Here is a 16,964-nt window from a genome sequence, read left to right as displayed (position 1 = left end):
GAGTTGTTAACCTGTGGAATTCTCTACCGGAGAGAGTTGTTGATGCCAGTTCGTTAGATATATTCAAGAGGGAGTTAGATATGGCCCCTTTGACTAAAGTGATCAAGGGGTATGGAGAGAAAGCAGGAAAGGGGTACTGAGGGAATGATCAGTCATGATCTTATTGAATGGTGGTGCAGGCTCGATGGGCCGAATGGCCTGCACCTATTTTCTATGTTTCTATGTCTATGCAAGATCAGAGCTCGTGACCAGCACAGCCACAAGTCAGCTCAAAGCTTTATCTAATAAATGAAAAACACCCCAAAAAACAACCACTACACGTTATCTCCTTCAGTACTTTAAGGCAATGCTGAATTATTGCTTAATCATTTGCTAATCTCAAAAATAGCAACTTGTCACATACAAATGTATTTGTATCAAACATGCACCACTACCAGTCCGAAACTGACAGATTGGATACAAGAGTCACTGACCCAGAAGTTCCCTTTATTTATTCAGACTCACATCAATTCTACTGTCTCAAGTTGAATCTGAAAGTTCAAGTGGATGGAAATGATTTCCACCAATCATGCAGCAAGAAAAACACTTTCATAGTTTTGATTATTTTGCAGTCTAATCTTTTTTAATATTACAAAGAAAAACTGACTACAGTGTAAAAATAATGTTTGTCTGGGAAAAAAGGCATTCATGCGATAAACAACAGCACTGATATTCAGCATCCAAAACCACAAACATGAAACTGGAACCAAATCCATAACTGTATTTTCCCTTTCGATTCATCATTTTCCAAGAGAGATATTTAAAATGTTAATACCTTCCGTCGTTCTCATTTCTGCATCAGGTGCAAAGATATAACAAATTAGATGGATTGCTGGAACATGCAAACTAATTCACTCAGAACACTGACAACATAATTCCATCATTCTTTGATTTGTGAGTTTACATCAATCAGTAGATTATGCACATTCTAGCAACAATTACATAAAGTACTGAAGAATTACTCAGGCCCAGTTATTGGCTCAAATTAAAACAGCTGAAATTTTCCAAATATCACCAGCTATACTATAATTAAATGCTAAAAATAACAAGTTGAAAATGAGTGGGGAACAGTTTACTGTATCAAAGAACAGGCCTTCTGTGCATCCAGAAGAGAGTCCTTCATGCTCTCTTTTAAAATCTAAATGAGCAGATTTCTTGAAAGCGTCGTCACCAGATAGTCAACCAGAGATTTAGAGCGACAGTTCAGCCACTTGGTGTAATGTGCAGCAGCCAAGTACCTGTTCGTCGGGAGCTGATTAGTCAGTGAAATATTGTTGGGTGAGGATAGGTAAACATCGCTGCATGTTGAAACCCATTTCAAATGACTTGCATTTCATAGGCAGAGTTTCAGAACACTGAAATTAAGGGCTAAAGCAGATTATTTTTCATTGTGGCGATTGCAGCAAAAATGAGTTTCTTCTGCATTTCATTCCTTCAACAAATATGCTGTCATAACATTCTGAGTCTCATTCTGCTGCCCAAATTATTATTTAACACACTATCTTATTTTCCACTGCACTGTAGAGAGGATGAAACGTATATTAATGTGGCATCAGAAGTGTTGCTACCAGGTTTATATTTAATTTTAGGTTGCCTAACTAAAGAAATTAGAGAAGAGGTAGCAAAGGCACTATTATATATAGAAAAATTCATTGAAAAGGGAATAGGGCCAGAGGACTGATGAACTGCTAATGTGATTCCTTTATTTAAAAAGGGAGATATAACGGCCCCAAGTTTCCACACGCGGCAAAAAAGGCGCCCCTCAGAGCTGGGCGCCTGTTTTTCACACCGAAAATGGCGTCTGAAAAAAAAAAACACGGTATGTCTGCTTGGCGCGGCGCACAGGGGGCGGAGCCTACCACTCGCGCCGATTTTGTAAGTCGGAGGGGGCGGGTACAATTTAAATGAGGCTTCTTGGTGCCGGCAACCCTGCGCGTGCGCGTTGGAGCGTTCGCGCACGCACAGTCTGAAGTAAACATTGGCACTCGGCCATTTTTAAAAGTGCTGCAGAAAAAGTGAAGATTTGTTTCTTGGACCCCTGCAAAGGCTTGTATTTTAATTTTCTTGATATTTCTGTGTGTGAGGGAGTGCTTTTAGCAGCACTGCTGAATAAATCACCTGCTGAAATCAGTGAGTTCAGCTTTTCACTGCTAAACTTGCAGAACCGGTGCCTGCAAATTAAGGACTGTGTGTTTGAAGAAATAAAAGTGCCAATTCAACTTTGCAATGGATCAACTTCCACCAAGAACAAAGAATTTCTTGCATGAGGAAGCAAACCATTGCATAATATGTGGTGCACCCATTCTGCAAATTTAAATATAAAGATGTCGATGTGGCTGCCTCTCCCTGTCCAAATGGCCTCAGTCAGTCCCCCTCACAGCTCGAAGGCTGCTGGTGCTCCCGACCAGCCACTGACGCCGCTGCAATCCCATGGCCGAATGGCCTCAAGTCCGTCCGGGTGCTGCATCTTCGCGGGGAATGAAGGCCTGCCTCAAGCACCGCAGCTCAGCTCGAAGGCTGCTTGCTGCCTGCCCCCGAGACCGACGCCACACCGCTGCCTGAAAGGCCTGCCTGAAGCACTTTCACACAGGTAGGAAGATGGTTTATTTAATCTTTTCTTTGCTTATTAATTTTTTATTCAGGTTGGATTTATTTGTATAATATTTGTATAAGTATAACTAAGGATTGATTGTAGAATTTAATGACTTCCCTCCCCCCCCTCCCCCCCCTACCCCCCCCCTACCCCCCCCCCGACACCTAATTTGTAACCTGCGCCTGATTTTTTTAAAGTGTAGACAAGGTTTTTTCAAGCCTACAAAAATCTTCACTTGCTCCATTCTAAGTTAGTTTGGAGAACGTTTTCACTGTGGAAACTTTCAAATCAGGCGTCAGTGGCCGGACACGCCCCCTTTTGAAAAAAAATTTAGTTCCAAAGTGAAACTGTTCTACCTGACTAGAACTGCAGAAAACTAAATGTGGAGAATTCCGATTTCTAAGATACTCCGTTCTACACCAGTTGCTCCTAAAAATCAGGAGCAAATCATGTGGAAACTTGGGGCCAACAAGTCGAGGGAACTATAGACCAATTAGCTTAACAATGGTGGTAGGAAACATATGGAATCCATGCTTAAAGATATAATAAAAAACATATGCAGAAAGTGAAAATGTAATAGAGTATCAGCACGAATTTCAAAAGGGAAGGTCATGCTTGATCAAACTCAATGAATTCTTTGAAGAAGTAACAGAAAGGATAGACAAGGGTAATGCAGTAGAGGTAATATATTTTGATTTCCAAAAGCCTTTGATAAGATGCCACATAGAAGATGCATGACTAAGATCAGAACATGTGAAGTCAGGGGAAAAGTCAGATACAAAACAGGAATCAGAGAGTTGAGGTTAAAAGCAGTTACTCAGATTGGCAAATGGTGGAAAGTGGTGTTCTACAAGGATCGGTGCTGGGACTACTGTTGTTCACTATTTATAATAAACGATTATGACTCGGAAATCGGAAATACAATTTCAAAATTTGCGGATGACACCAAATTATGGGGTGTAGTTAATATCGGAGGACCATGACAAAATACAGGAAGACAATAACTGAATAAACTTGCAGAATGAACCCATAATTGGCAAATGAGCTTCAAATATAGATAGGTCTGAGGTAGTACATTTTGGTGGGAAACAAGGAGGCCACATACTCCTTATAAAATAAGTATTTAAATGGAGTAGAGCAAGAGAGGGATCTGGGGGTACAATTACACAAATCACTAAAAGAGTGACGCAGGCTAATACGGCCATAAAAAGCAAACCGAGCACCGGGGTTCATTTCTAGCAGGATAGAATTGAAAATCTGAGAAGTTATGTTAAACTTGTATAGAACCTTGGTTAGACCACACTTGGAGTACTGTGAACAATTCTGATCTCCATATTATTAAAAGTATATGGAGGCACTGGAGGAGGTGAAAAAAGGATTTACTGGAGTGATCCCAGAACGGAGAGGTTACACCCATCAGGAAAGATTGAACTGGCTGGGGCTCTTTTATCCAGAAAAGGAAAGACTGAGGCGTGATCTTTTAGAGGTCTTCAAGATTGGGAAAGGGGTTAAGAGGGTAAACATAGACAAGATGTTTTCATTTGAGGGCGAGACCAGAACTAGGGGCCATAACTTTAAGATGGTCACTCATAAATCTAATGGGGAATTCAGGAGAAACCTCTTTACCCAGAGAGTGGTTCGAATGTGGAACTCGCTGCCACAGGGAGGGGTTGAGGCAAAGAGCATAAATGCATTTGCGGGGAAGCTAGATAAGCACACGATGGAGAAAGGAATAGAAGGACAAGTTGATGGGGCGAGATGAAGAAGGGACCAGTTACACAGATAGTTGGGTTTTCACCTCGTATCTCAAACATCACAAATGAGCAAGAGCAGATGGTGGAGTCAGGGACAGAAGTTGCAAGTCCACATCGGAGGATGCGCCAAGCTCTGCTCAACTCGACACAGATACTTTACGCTGGGGGCCGTTGTAGCCAGAGAATCACCTGCAGTGGCTTCTCTTCCCACTATCGCACTGTTACCTCTGGTGTCCCCCAAGGATCTATCCTTGCCCCCTCTGATTTTTCATCTACATATTGCCCCTCGACAACATCATCCAAAAAACAGCGTCAGTTTCCACATGTACGCTGACTGCACCCATCTCGACCTCACAACCACCTCTTTCAACCCCTCCACACAATAATTTTTCAGACTGCTTGTCCGAGCTCCAGTACTGGATGAGCAGAAATTTCCTCCAACTAGATATTGGGAAGACTGAAGCCATTGTTTTCGCCGCCACAAACTCTGTTTCCGAGCCACTGACTCCATGCCTCTCCGTGGAAACTGTTAGAGGCTGAACCAGACTGTTCGGAACCTTGGTGTTATATGTGACCCTGAAATGAGCTTCCGCACCATCAGTAAGATCACCTATTTCCACCTCCGTAACATCGCCTGACTAACATCTTCTTCAGCTCATTGGAGGCTGAAACCCTCATCCATGCCGTTATTATCTCGAGACTCACTGATTCAAACGCACTCCTGTCCAGCCTCCCACGTTCGACCATCCGTAAACTTGATGCCATCCAAAACACTGCTGCCCGTGTCCTAACTGGCACCAAGTCCCATTCACCCATCACCCCTGAGCTCGTTGACTTACATTATCTCCCGGTTAAGTAACGCCCAGATTTTAAAATGTTCATCCTTGCATTCAAATTCCTCCATGGCCTTGCCCCTCCCTATCATTGTAATCTCCTCCAGCCACACAAATCCTCAGATATCTGCGCTCCTCCAATTCTGGTGTCTTGATCATCCCCAATTTTAATCGCTCCACCATTGGTGGCCATGTCTTCAGCCGCCAATGCCCCAAAGCTTTCGAATTCCCTCCCTAATCCTCTCTGCCTCTCTATCCTAAGATGCTCCTTAAAAGCCTACCACTTTGGCCAAGCTTTTAGTCATCTGCCCTTGGTGTCAACCTTTGTTTGATAACGCTCTTACGAAGCGGCTTGGGACATTTTACTACATTAAAGAGGCCATATAAATACAGGTTGTTGTTGTTGTTGGCTTTGAGGAGTCATTGAGCAGCAACAAAGATGGTGCGATGTACTGACAGCTATTCCAAACACACTCTTCATGATTGCAGAGTGGTTGGAGGAGATGGCCTCAAGCCGAGCGGGCTGCTGTCGCAGGCCATTGCAATGATGTCTCCTTCCATGTAGAGAGTGGCCAACTGCACCGAGCATCAGATGTGGCAATCGAACGAGTGCATGCAGGCCTACAACAAGGGCTTACAGATTCTGGATACTCCCGTAAGTAGGATGAACTATACGCTAGCAATGGCCTTTCAGCACCCCACTGATCTGCAGCAAAGTGTTCTCCAGCTCAACGGCAGCAGGGATCGGCAGCTGGGCACTGAGAGGGATGATGGTGAAAGGGGACACGGAAGTGGGGGCTCCACTCAAATTGCTTCCACTTCTCACCTATTGACCAGCCCCACTCCCCACCCCGCAGTCAGTACCCGATAGGCTGCCTCCTGTCCCGATGGCCGAGTCTGCCCCTGCACAGGTGGAGCAGTCTTAGGTAGGGCTCCAAGTCTCAGAGGACGTTAGCCAAATAGATACAAATGGGTATGAGCTGATGGCCATTACAGAGACGTGGTTGCAAGATGACCAAGGCACGCAATTAAATATTTTGGGGTATTTGACAATTCGGAAGGACAGACAGAAAGGAAAAGGAGGTGGGGTAGCTCTGTTAATAAAGGATGTGATCAGTGCGTTAGTGAGAAATGATGTTGGCTCAGAAGATCAAAATGGTGAATCAGTTTGGGTGGAGATAAGGAATAATAAGGGGAAAAAGTCACTGGTGGGCGTAGTCTATAGGCCCCCTAACAGCAGCTACACTGTTGGACGGAGCATAAATCAAGAAATAATGGAAGCTTGTAAAAAAGGAATGGCGATAATCATGGGTGATTTTAACCTTCATATTGATTGGACAAAGCAAATTGGCCAGGGTAGCCTTGAGGAAGAGTTCATAGAGTGTATCCGGGATAGTTTCCTTGAACAGTACATTGCGGAACCAACCAGGGAGCAGGCTCTTAGATCTGGTACTGTGTAATGAGACAGGATTAATAAACGATCACCGAGTAAAGGATCCTCTAGGAATGAGTGACCATAGCATGGTTGAATTTCAAACTCAGTTGGATGGTGAGAAAGTTGGATCTCAAACCAGTGCCTCAAGCTTAAACAAAGGAGACTACAAAAGGTATGAAGGCAGAGTTGGCTAAAATGGACTGGGAAAATATATTCAAGTGTAGGACAATTGATGAGCAGTGGCAGACATTTCAGGAGATATTTCATAACTCGCAACAAAAATATATCCCAATGGGAAGGAAAGACTAAGAGAAGGGATAACCATCTGTGGCTAACTAAGGAAATAAGGGATGGTATCAAAGTGAAAACAAGGGCATACAATGTGGCCAAGACTAGTGGGAGGCCAGAGGATTGGGAAACTTTTAAAAGCCAGCAAAGAACGACTAAAAAAAAGGAGAGAGAGGGAAGATAGATTATGAAAGTAAACTAGCACAAAATATAAAAAGATAGTAAGAGTTTCTACAGCTACATAATAAGGAAAAGAGTGGCTAAAGTAAATGTTGGTCCCTTAGAGGATGAGACTGGGGAATTAATTATGGGGAAAAGGGAAATGGCAGAGACTTTGAACAAATACTTTATAACGGTCTTCACGATTGAAGACACTAAAAACATCCCAGTAGTGGATAATCAAGGGGCTATAGGGAGGGAGGAACATAATACAATCACTATCGCTAATGAAGTAGTACTCAGTAAAATAATGGGGCTAAAGGCGGACAAGTCCCCTGGACCTGATGACTTGCAGTTTGGGTTTTAAAACAAGTGGCTGCAGGTTGTAATCTACCAAAATTCTCTGGATTCTGGGGAGGTCCCAGCGGATTGGAAAACCGCAAATATAATGCCTCTATTTAAAAAAGGAGGCAAACAAAAAGCAGGAAACTATGGACCAGTTAGCCTAACATCTGTCGTTGGGAAAATGCTGGAGTCCATAATTAAGGAAACATTAGTAGGACATTTGGAAAAGCAAAATTCAATCAAGCAGAGTCAGCATGATTTTATGAAAGGGAAATCATGTTTGATAAATTTGCTGGAGTTCTTTGAGGATGCAACGAGCAGGGTGGATAAGGGGAACCAGTTCATGTGTTATATTTGGATTTCCAGAAGGCATTCGAAAAGATGCCACATTAAAGGTTACTGCACAAGATAAAAGTTCACAGGGTTGGGGGAAATATATTAACATGGATAGAGGATTGGTTAACTCACAAAAAACAGAGAGTCGGGAAAAATTGGATATTTTCCGGTTGGCAAACTGTAACTAGTGGGGTGCCGCAGGGATCGGTGCTGGGGCCTCAGCTATTTACAATCTATATTAATGACTTGGATAAAGGGACCGAGTGTAATGTAGCCAAGTTTGCTGATGATACAAAGATGGGTAGGAAAGCAAGTTGTGAGGAGGACACAAGAAATCTGCAGAGGGATATAGACAGGCTAAGTGTGTGGGCAAAAATTGGACAGATGGAGTATAATGTGGGAAATGTGAGATTATCCACTTTGGCAGAAAAAATAGAAAAGCAAATTATAATTTAAATGGAGAAAAATTGCAAAGTGCTTCAGTACAGAGGGACCTGGGGATCCTTGTGCATGAAACACACAAAGTTAGTATGCAGGTACAGCAATAATCAGGAAGGCAAATGGAATGTTGGCCTTTATTGCAAAGGGGATAGAGTATAAAAGCAGAGAAGTCCTGCTACAACTGTACAGGGTATTGGTGAGGCCACACCGGGAGTACTGCGTAAAGATTTGGTCTCCATGTTTAAAGAAGGATATACTTGCATTGGAGGCTGTTCAGAGAATGTTCACTAGGTTGATTCCGGAGATGAGGGTTGGACTTATGAAGATAGGTTGGGCCGATACTCATTGGAGTTCAGAAGAATGAGAGGTGATCTTATTGAAACATAAAAGATAATGAGGGGGTTCGACAAGGTGGATGCAGAGAGGATATTTTCAATCATAGGAGAAACTAAAACGAGGGAACATAGTCTCAGAATAAGGGGCTGCCCATTTAAAACTGAGATGAGGAAGAATTTCTTCCCTGAGGGTTGTGAAATTCTCTGCCCCAGAGAACTGTGGAGGCTGGGTCATTGAATATATTTAAGGCGGAGACAGACAGTTTCTTAACCGATAAGGGAATAAGGGGTTCTGGGGAGTGGGCAGGGAAGTGGAGCTGACTACATGATCGGATCAGCCATGATCTTATTAAATGGTGGAGCAGGCTCGAGGGGCCAAATGGTCTACTCCTGCTTCTATTTCTTATGTTCGTTGTTATTGTGTCTGTGTTTCTTATTCCTCCATGGCAGGGTAGGCTCCAGACATTTGGACTTTAACCTCATTTGGTAGCTGTAGGCTCAGGCTACTATGACTTGCATTCAAATGGTGCCTTAATGTAGCTAAACATCCCCAAAGTACTTCACACATGTAAAAACAGGTATCAAGTGGCGCTGAAGGAAAAGTTAAGGAAGATGATCAAAGACATGGTCAAAAAATAAAGGCTTTAAGGAGGTTTTTGAAGAAGAGGTGAGAGGTAGCAGTGTGAAGGGTTTTCTAAGTATAGGTTCAAAATGGTAAAGGTTCTGCCACTAAAAGTGAAGCAGAGGTAGGGGCAAAAGTGCATAGAACTGGAAGAGCAGGATTATAGTTTAAAGTCGGATGGAAATCAAGAAGCCAGCAAATGAAAGCACTGGAATCATTGAGTATGGATGGAGGAGATAAGATAATGGAAATGGGCAATATCTGATTGATGGATGTTTTTGTGACTGGAAGGATGTTTCCAGTGGGGTTCCGCAGGGCTCAGTACTGGGTCCCTTGCTTTTTGTGATATATTTTAACAATTTAGATTTGAATATAGGGAGTATGATTAAGAAGTTTGCAGACGACACTAAAATTGGCTGTGTGGTTGGTAATGAAGAGGAATGTCATGGGCTGCAGGAGAATATCAATCTACTGGTCAAGTGGGCAGAGCAGTGGCAAATGGAATTTAATTCAGAGAAGTGTGAGGTGATGCACTTTGGGAGGGCTAATAAGGAAAGGGTATTCACATTAAGCGGTAGGCCACTTAATAGTGTAGATGAACAAAGGACCCTTGGAGTGCTTGTCCACAGAACCCTGAAAGTAGCAGGCCAGGTGGATAAGGTGGTTAAGGCGGCATACGGAATGCTTGCCTTTATTGGCCAAGGCATAGAATATAAGAGCAGGGAGGTTATGCTTAAATTGTATAATACTTTGGTTGGGCCACAGCTGAAGTACTGTGTGCAGTTCTGGTCGCCATATTATCGGAAGGACGTGATTGCACGAGAGAGGGTGCAGAGGAGATTTACTAGGATGCTGACTGGAATGGAGAATCTTAATTATGAGGACAGATTGGATAGGCTGTGTTTGTTCTCATTGGAACAGAGGAGGTTGAGAGGAGACCTCATAGAGGTGTACAAAATATTGAGGGGCCTGGACATAGTAAGGGTCTATTTACATTGGTGGAAGGGGCTATTACGAGGGGGCATAATTTTAAGGTGGTTGATGGAAGGTTTAGAGGGGATTTGACGGAGAGGCTTCTTTACACAGAGGATTGTGGGGATCTGGAACTCGCTGCCTGGAACAGTGGTGGATGCAGAAACTCTCATCACTTTTAAGAGATGGTTGGATGGGCACTTAAAGTGCAGTAACCTGCAGGGTTACGGACCTAGAGCTGGTAATTGGGATTAGACTGGATGACCTTTTGTTGGACGGCACAGATATAATGGTAAGTACTGCAGGGAATCGAATACGGCCAGGGTGATCTCCTGGACTAGTTTCAATCACCTAAATGGGTCGGAGAAGAATTTTCCCAGATTTTCTCTCCCTAAATTGGCCTGGGTTTTTATCTGGTTTTTGCCTCTCCCAGGAGATCACATGGCTCCGGTTGGGGTGGAGTGTAGAATGTTTCAGTATAAGGGGTGTCGCAGCGGACTGGTTGGGCTGGGTGCTCTTTGCCTTTCCGTCATTGTTCATAGGTTTATATGTAACCTTCAGGGCTGCTGACCGAGGGCCGTGTGGCTCTTTGTCGGCCGGCGTGGACACGATGGGCCGGAATGGCCTCCTTCTGCGCTGTAAATTTCTATGTTTCTATGTAACATTGTGGAGATAGATGTGGGGTAGTCTTGGTGATGGAGAAGATGTGATTTGGATGCTCAGCTCAGGGTCAAACAGAACACAGAGGTTGTGCAGTGAGCTTCAAGCTGTGTGAGCGGCTGAGAATGGGAGGGAATCAGGAGGTGCAGCGCAGATTACTTTAGCGAGAAATGGTGAAACTCGTTGGAGTGATTGACCTTGTTAAATGGCGGAAAGGGAGGATTATGTCGTGCTGGTGTACCATGGTTGCAATCAAAAAGGATGTGTTGATGAATTTGGTATTCTCAAGAGCTGTGAACAAGGTGGAAACTACCGCAAAGGAATTTAAACACGGAGTGATTGGAAAGGTGAGCAGCAATCTGGATTGTGATGATATGATTGAAGCCCTCTGTAGGGAGCGAGGTGGGATTTTTGAAGAGGGAAATGACAACAGCAGTTTTCAAGGGCAGGAGAGAAAAGGAAGCATTGATGTCAGTGAACACTGGGCCATGAGAGGGAGTTGTGTAGAATGAATTAGGTCTGTGGAGGTTTTTAAATAATAAATGATCTGATTTTACAGAGAATTAAGGTCAGCATTCCAAATTCTAACATGAAATTTCATCACGTAGACACAAAATTCCATGAACAGAACACCTCTGAGGGGAAGGATTTAATGAGTGAGCCATGTTAGCTCCAGAATAGGGGCCGAAATTGCCCCCCGACCAGAGAGTAAGCGCACTCACCCATTCCTTAGGCCTGTCTCCGCCCCAAACCATGGGGTGGAGATTGGACAGATATTCATCTCGGGGTGGTGTTGGGGGCAGAAGTGCCTCTCGGTCATCAGCGCTGCGTTAATGACCTCAGTGCATCACTGATGATCTCATCGCGATGTGGATGTGCCGTGTCGCGATGACGCGTCGCAACATCCCTCCCCTTCAGTTAACCGGGAGGGCTGCTGCGAGCTCTGCACGGGCTTTATTCAGGCCCACTGGGCCAGCAGGGAGGGGTTCAGCCGGGCCAGCAGCCTGGCACCCAAGAGTGGGTGACGGGCTGCCTGTTGGTGCAATTTCACACGGGGGTCGGAAAGGGGATCACCGCCGGTCGGCACGTGCCCAACGGGACGGCAACATGGGTAGCGCGCAAACAGTTTCGCGCCGCTCCTGGGCCCGGAGCAATATAGGACGGGTCGGCCCACCCGTCTGTCCCGGGTCGGAAAGGCTTATCCACTCCTAGAAGTGGTAATGGAGCTTAAGGAGGGGGGTTAATTTCGGCCCGAGAGAGTCCAGTTTCTAGTAATAAGATCTTCATTAAATAAGACAGTCTAAACAAACTATCAAAACAATTTAAATACTCTCGTCTCATTGCCCGATTTTATTGCAACCTGAAGGGTGAAATATGATTACAACATTCAACACATTGCATTGTAACCATAATTCAACTCCCAACATTTAGAAACATAGAAAATAGGTGTAGGAGTAGGCCATTCGGCCCTTCGAGCCTGCACCACCATTCAATATGAACATTGCTGATCATTCACCTCAGTACCCCTTTCCTGCTTTCTCTCCATACCCCTTGATCTTTTTACCGTAAGGGCCACATCTAACTCCCTTTTGAATATATCTAATGAACTGGCCTCACCAACTTTCTGTGGTCGAGAATTCCACAGGTTCACAATTCTCTGAGTGAAGAAGTTTCTCCTCATCTCGGTCCTAAATGGCTTACCCCTTATCCTTAGACTGTGACCCTGGTTCTGGACTTCCCCAACATCGGGAACATTCTTCCTGCATCTAACCTGTCCAATCCCGTCAGAATTTTATATGTTTCTATGAGATCCCCTCTCATTCTTCGAAATTCCATGAGTGTAAGCCTAGTCGATCCCATCTACCATACTAGCTTTCAACCATAGGCTGGGCTATTATTGCATACTGGAAATCACATAAATCCATGTTAGTTTTAAACAATGGTATTTTTTTTTTATTGGAAATGCAAAGCAGAGTTTATGGATTTTCTACAAGTGATAGTTAGAAATCTCTCATTAAAAACACCTGCAGGTTGTCACAGGCACATCACAGCATCAGTGCCTTTAACACAAGCTATTTGAGAATCTTGTGGTAGTTCCATTTATTTTCTTCCATTTGACCTGAATTCTAGCCCTATACCTGTTTTTGCTTGTCTTGGAACATCGACAAAAATAATGTAAAGTGCTTTGGGGCCGAAATTGCTCCCCAACCATGTGATGGAATGAGGAGAAGCTACAGGTCGGACTGCTAATCCCTCAACACGGGATTCTTGAAGGTTTCTACCTTGATAATTCCTGAGACAACCAGTCTCCATTAGCTGGACTTTTGTCAAAGCATAGGACACAGGAGCAGATTATTCAGCCCCTCCAGTCTGTTCTGCTATTCAGTGAGATCATGGTTGATCTGTACCTCAACTGCATTTATCTGCCTGTGATCCATACCTCGTTCTACCCTTACCTTATAAAAATCCATCAACTTCAGTCCTGAAAATTACAACTGCCCCAGCATCCATAGCCTGTTGGGAGAGAGAATTCCAGATAACCACATCCCCTGATCTCACTCCTGAATGGCCCAGCGCCAGTGTTAAGATTGTGTCCCCTTACACCCTGTGCAGATTCCCCACCAGAGGAAACAGCTTCTCTGCATCTACCCTATTGAATCCCTAAATCACTTTACCCACCGTGATTAGATCACCCGCAACCTTTGAAACTCAAGGGAATACAGGACAAGTTTTCCCATCCTGCCCTCATAATTTAACCCCTGGCAATCTCTGGTGAATCTGCGTTAAGCCCCGGTAACTTCTGGGGAATCGGTGTTATTTTACAACAGTTGTCAAACCAGCAGCATTGCATATCCTAATCTAAATGAACCAGACTTTATAAATGCCATTTCATGGTAATGCATTGTGCCATGATCGTTTGCTCACAATCGACCCTATCAGACATCCTTGCTCACTCTGCAAGATGCACATTTCCTTCTTTCTCTCCTGCAGAGATGTGATGTGGCTGGTGGATCAGCCTTGCATTCTGATTAGGCTGTCTGTCCATCTGGTATGAATGCAGGAGAGTTGTTGCTGTGATTTCCCAAAGAAATGTGGCCAAACGAAAGGCTGGGGAAAATGAACACGCATTTAATATCCAACAAAACAATGCCAATGTCTCCCCACGCTACCGAGAGCTGTCCTGGGTGACAATTACAAAGAATTACATCGAATTTACAGCACAAAAACAGGCCCTTCGGTTCAACAGGTCTATCTCAGTGTTTATGATCCACTCCAGCCCCCTCTCATCTTACTTAACGTCGCCCTGTCACTGTATCCTTCTACTCTTTTCTTCCACATGTATATATCTAGCTGTTATCATGGGCGACTTTAATCACATATAGATTGGGCTAACCAAACTGTTGCAACACGATGGAGGAGGATTTCCTGGAGTGTATTAGGGATGGTTTTCTAGACCAATATGTCGAGGAACCAATTAGAGGGCTGGCCATCCAAGACTGGGTGATGTGTAATGAGAAAGGACTAATTAGCAATCTTGTTGTGCGAGGTCCCTTGGGAAAGAGTGACCATAATATGGTAGAATTCTTTATTAAGATGCAGATTGACACAGTTAATTCAGAGACTAGGGTCCTGAACTTAAGGAAAGGTAACTTCGATGCTATGAGACGTGAATTGGCTAGAATAGGCTGGCAAATGATACTTAAAGGTTTGGCGGTGGATAGGCAATGGCAAACATTTAAAGACCACATGGATGAACTTCAACAATTGTACATCCCTGTCTGGAGTAAAAATAAAACGGAGAAGGTGACTCAACCGCGACTAAACAAGGGAAATTAAGTAGACCTGAGTGTCATGGTTCATCAGTCATTGAAAGTTGGCATGCAGGTACTGTCGGCGGTGAAGAAGGCAAATGGCATGTTGGCCTTCAAAGCGAGAAGATTTGAGTATAGAAGCAGGGAGGTCTTACTCAGTTGTTCAGGGCTTTGGTGAGGCCACACCTTGAATATTGTGTACAGTTTTGGTCTCCTAATCTGAGGAAGGACATTCTTGCTATTGAGGGAGTGTAGCGAAGGTTCACCAGACTGATTCCCGGGATGGCAGGACTGACATATGAGGAGAGACTGGATCGACTGGGCCTGTATTCACTGGAGTTTAGAAGGATGAGAGGGGATCTCATAGAAACATATAAAATTCTGACGGGACTGGACAGGTTAGATGCAGGAGGAATGTTCCTGATGTTGGGGAAGTCCAGAACCAGGGGTCACAGTCTAAGGATAAGGGGGCAAGCCTTTTAGGACTGAGATGAGGAGAAACTTCTTCACTCAGAGAGTTGTTAACATGTGGAATTCCCTGCTGCAGAGAGTTGTTGATGCCAGTTCATTGGATATATTCAAAAGGGAGTTAGATATGGCCCTTACGGCTAAAGAGATCAAGGGGTATGGAGAGAAAGCAGGAAAGGGATACTGAGGGAATGATCAGTCATGATCATATTGAATGGTGGTGCAGGCTCGAAGGGCTGAATGGCCTACTCCTGCACCTATTTTCTATGTTTCCCTGAAATACGATTAGCCTTAACCACACAAATTCCATGTTTTCACCACTCTCTTTAAAAAGAAAAGTAAGTTGGTCCTGAGTCCCTTATTGGATGTCTCAGTGATGATCTTACATTTCTGTTATCATCCTTGAAAATCTTTTTTGCACTGAAATGTCATCAAATAATGTGTCAATTTCTCCTCCCCGACTCCCCCCTCCACCAATCAAATCCAACTCTTCAAAAGTCCATCACCATGAAGTCACTTTTCCCTTGTGCTGACACTTGAGTCCTGCAAGAGTTGAAAGTTTTCTAATATATACCAAGGGGGTTTCCAGTGGCCGCATCAACTTTAAAACTGCACATGCAAAAAATTGCACGTGCGTAACTCTACCAAACATTATTTTTTTTAATGCCCAATGAGTGGGAAAGGTCGCTGCAGAAAGGAACTGTAAAACTGTTTTGCTGCCTGTGCAGAGGGGGACAGAACCTCAGTTTCTCAATCCACTGGCAGACACATTTCTATTGGTTGTTGTTTCCTTAAACAGCCACATTAACATTGAAGGTGGAAGTGGTATAGTTGTTGGAGGCAAGACTAAAACCCATGTACTTTGGTATTGTGTGTTTTCTGACGATCCCAGTACTGCTCGGTATGCTGCAACTGTGAACAGCATAGCAGACTCTTATTATAAGTGAGATATCAGATGAAGTGGTGTTAAGATAACAGAAAGTCACTTGACATCTATTTCACCACCAATTCCATCACTGAATCCAACAAGCATGGCGTAATGTAAATTAATGCTCTAAACACTGTGTTCCACAAGATTTTTCAATTAGCCCTTTGTGAACCGCAGCATTTTTAACTCTTACAATTCCTATAATCTACATTTCAAATCAAGAGCATCACTTAATATCTCTCTCTTTCATTGTAACTTGGTTTTCACTTCAAAAAGTAGCAAAGTGTGCAACAAACGAATGCTTTGGGTAGCCTCAAGAAAGGTAGTCGGATCTTTCCTGAGGTCAGTGAAATGCGATTGATGATATAGGGATACTCTTCTACTGCCAGATTGCTTTTCCAGCAACAAATCATAGACTGGTCAGCGATAATGATACTGCCTCTGGAGATAAATCTCACACACTAATTGAAGAGAGCGTACAGAAAGAACATTTAAAAAGGGGAACACAGCTGCCAAAAAGAAGAAAAATTAAAATTAAAATGGGTGCGTTGTTACCAGACCCACATCTGTTTTAAAACACTGTGGATCTCAAACAAGGCAAATAGAATGTTGAACAATATAGCTAAAATATTCTTGACTTCCTGTTTGACCCTGAGACACACCCCACCTCCACCCCACTGTTGTTAAAACCTCGATTTTGCCCAATCCTGTTTTCTGGCATATTGCCAGAGTTACACCCATTTTTCTCGGCCAGAAATATTTTGCCGAAGTTTCCCTGATGCACAATTCAAATTTGGTGCCGCACAGCGTATCCAGTCGCCTTTGGGGGAGGCGGAGCCTGCTGTCTGCGCCGAAAAAACCCAATGCCGCACCTTCTGCGCATGCGCAACAAAAAAGGTGACGTTATTTCAATAGACGCGCATGCGCAGTACAGCTCCGAGTTA

Source organism: Pristiophorus japonicus, chromosome 12 (genome assembly GCF_044704955.1).
Source record: "Pristiophorus japonicus isolate sPriJap1 chromosome 12, sPriJap1.hap1, whole genome shotgun sequence".
Classification (NCBI taxonomy): domain Eukaryota; kingdom Metazoa; phylum Chordata; class Chondrichthyes; family Pristiophoridae; genus Pristiophorus; species Pristiophorus japonicus.
Note: the sequence above shows the minus strand (reverse complement) of the source record.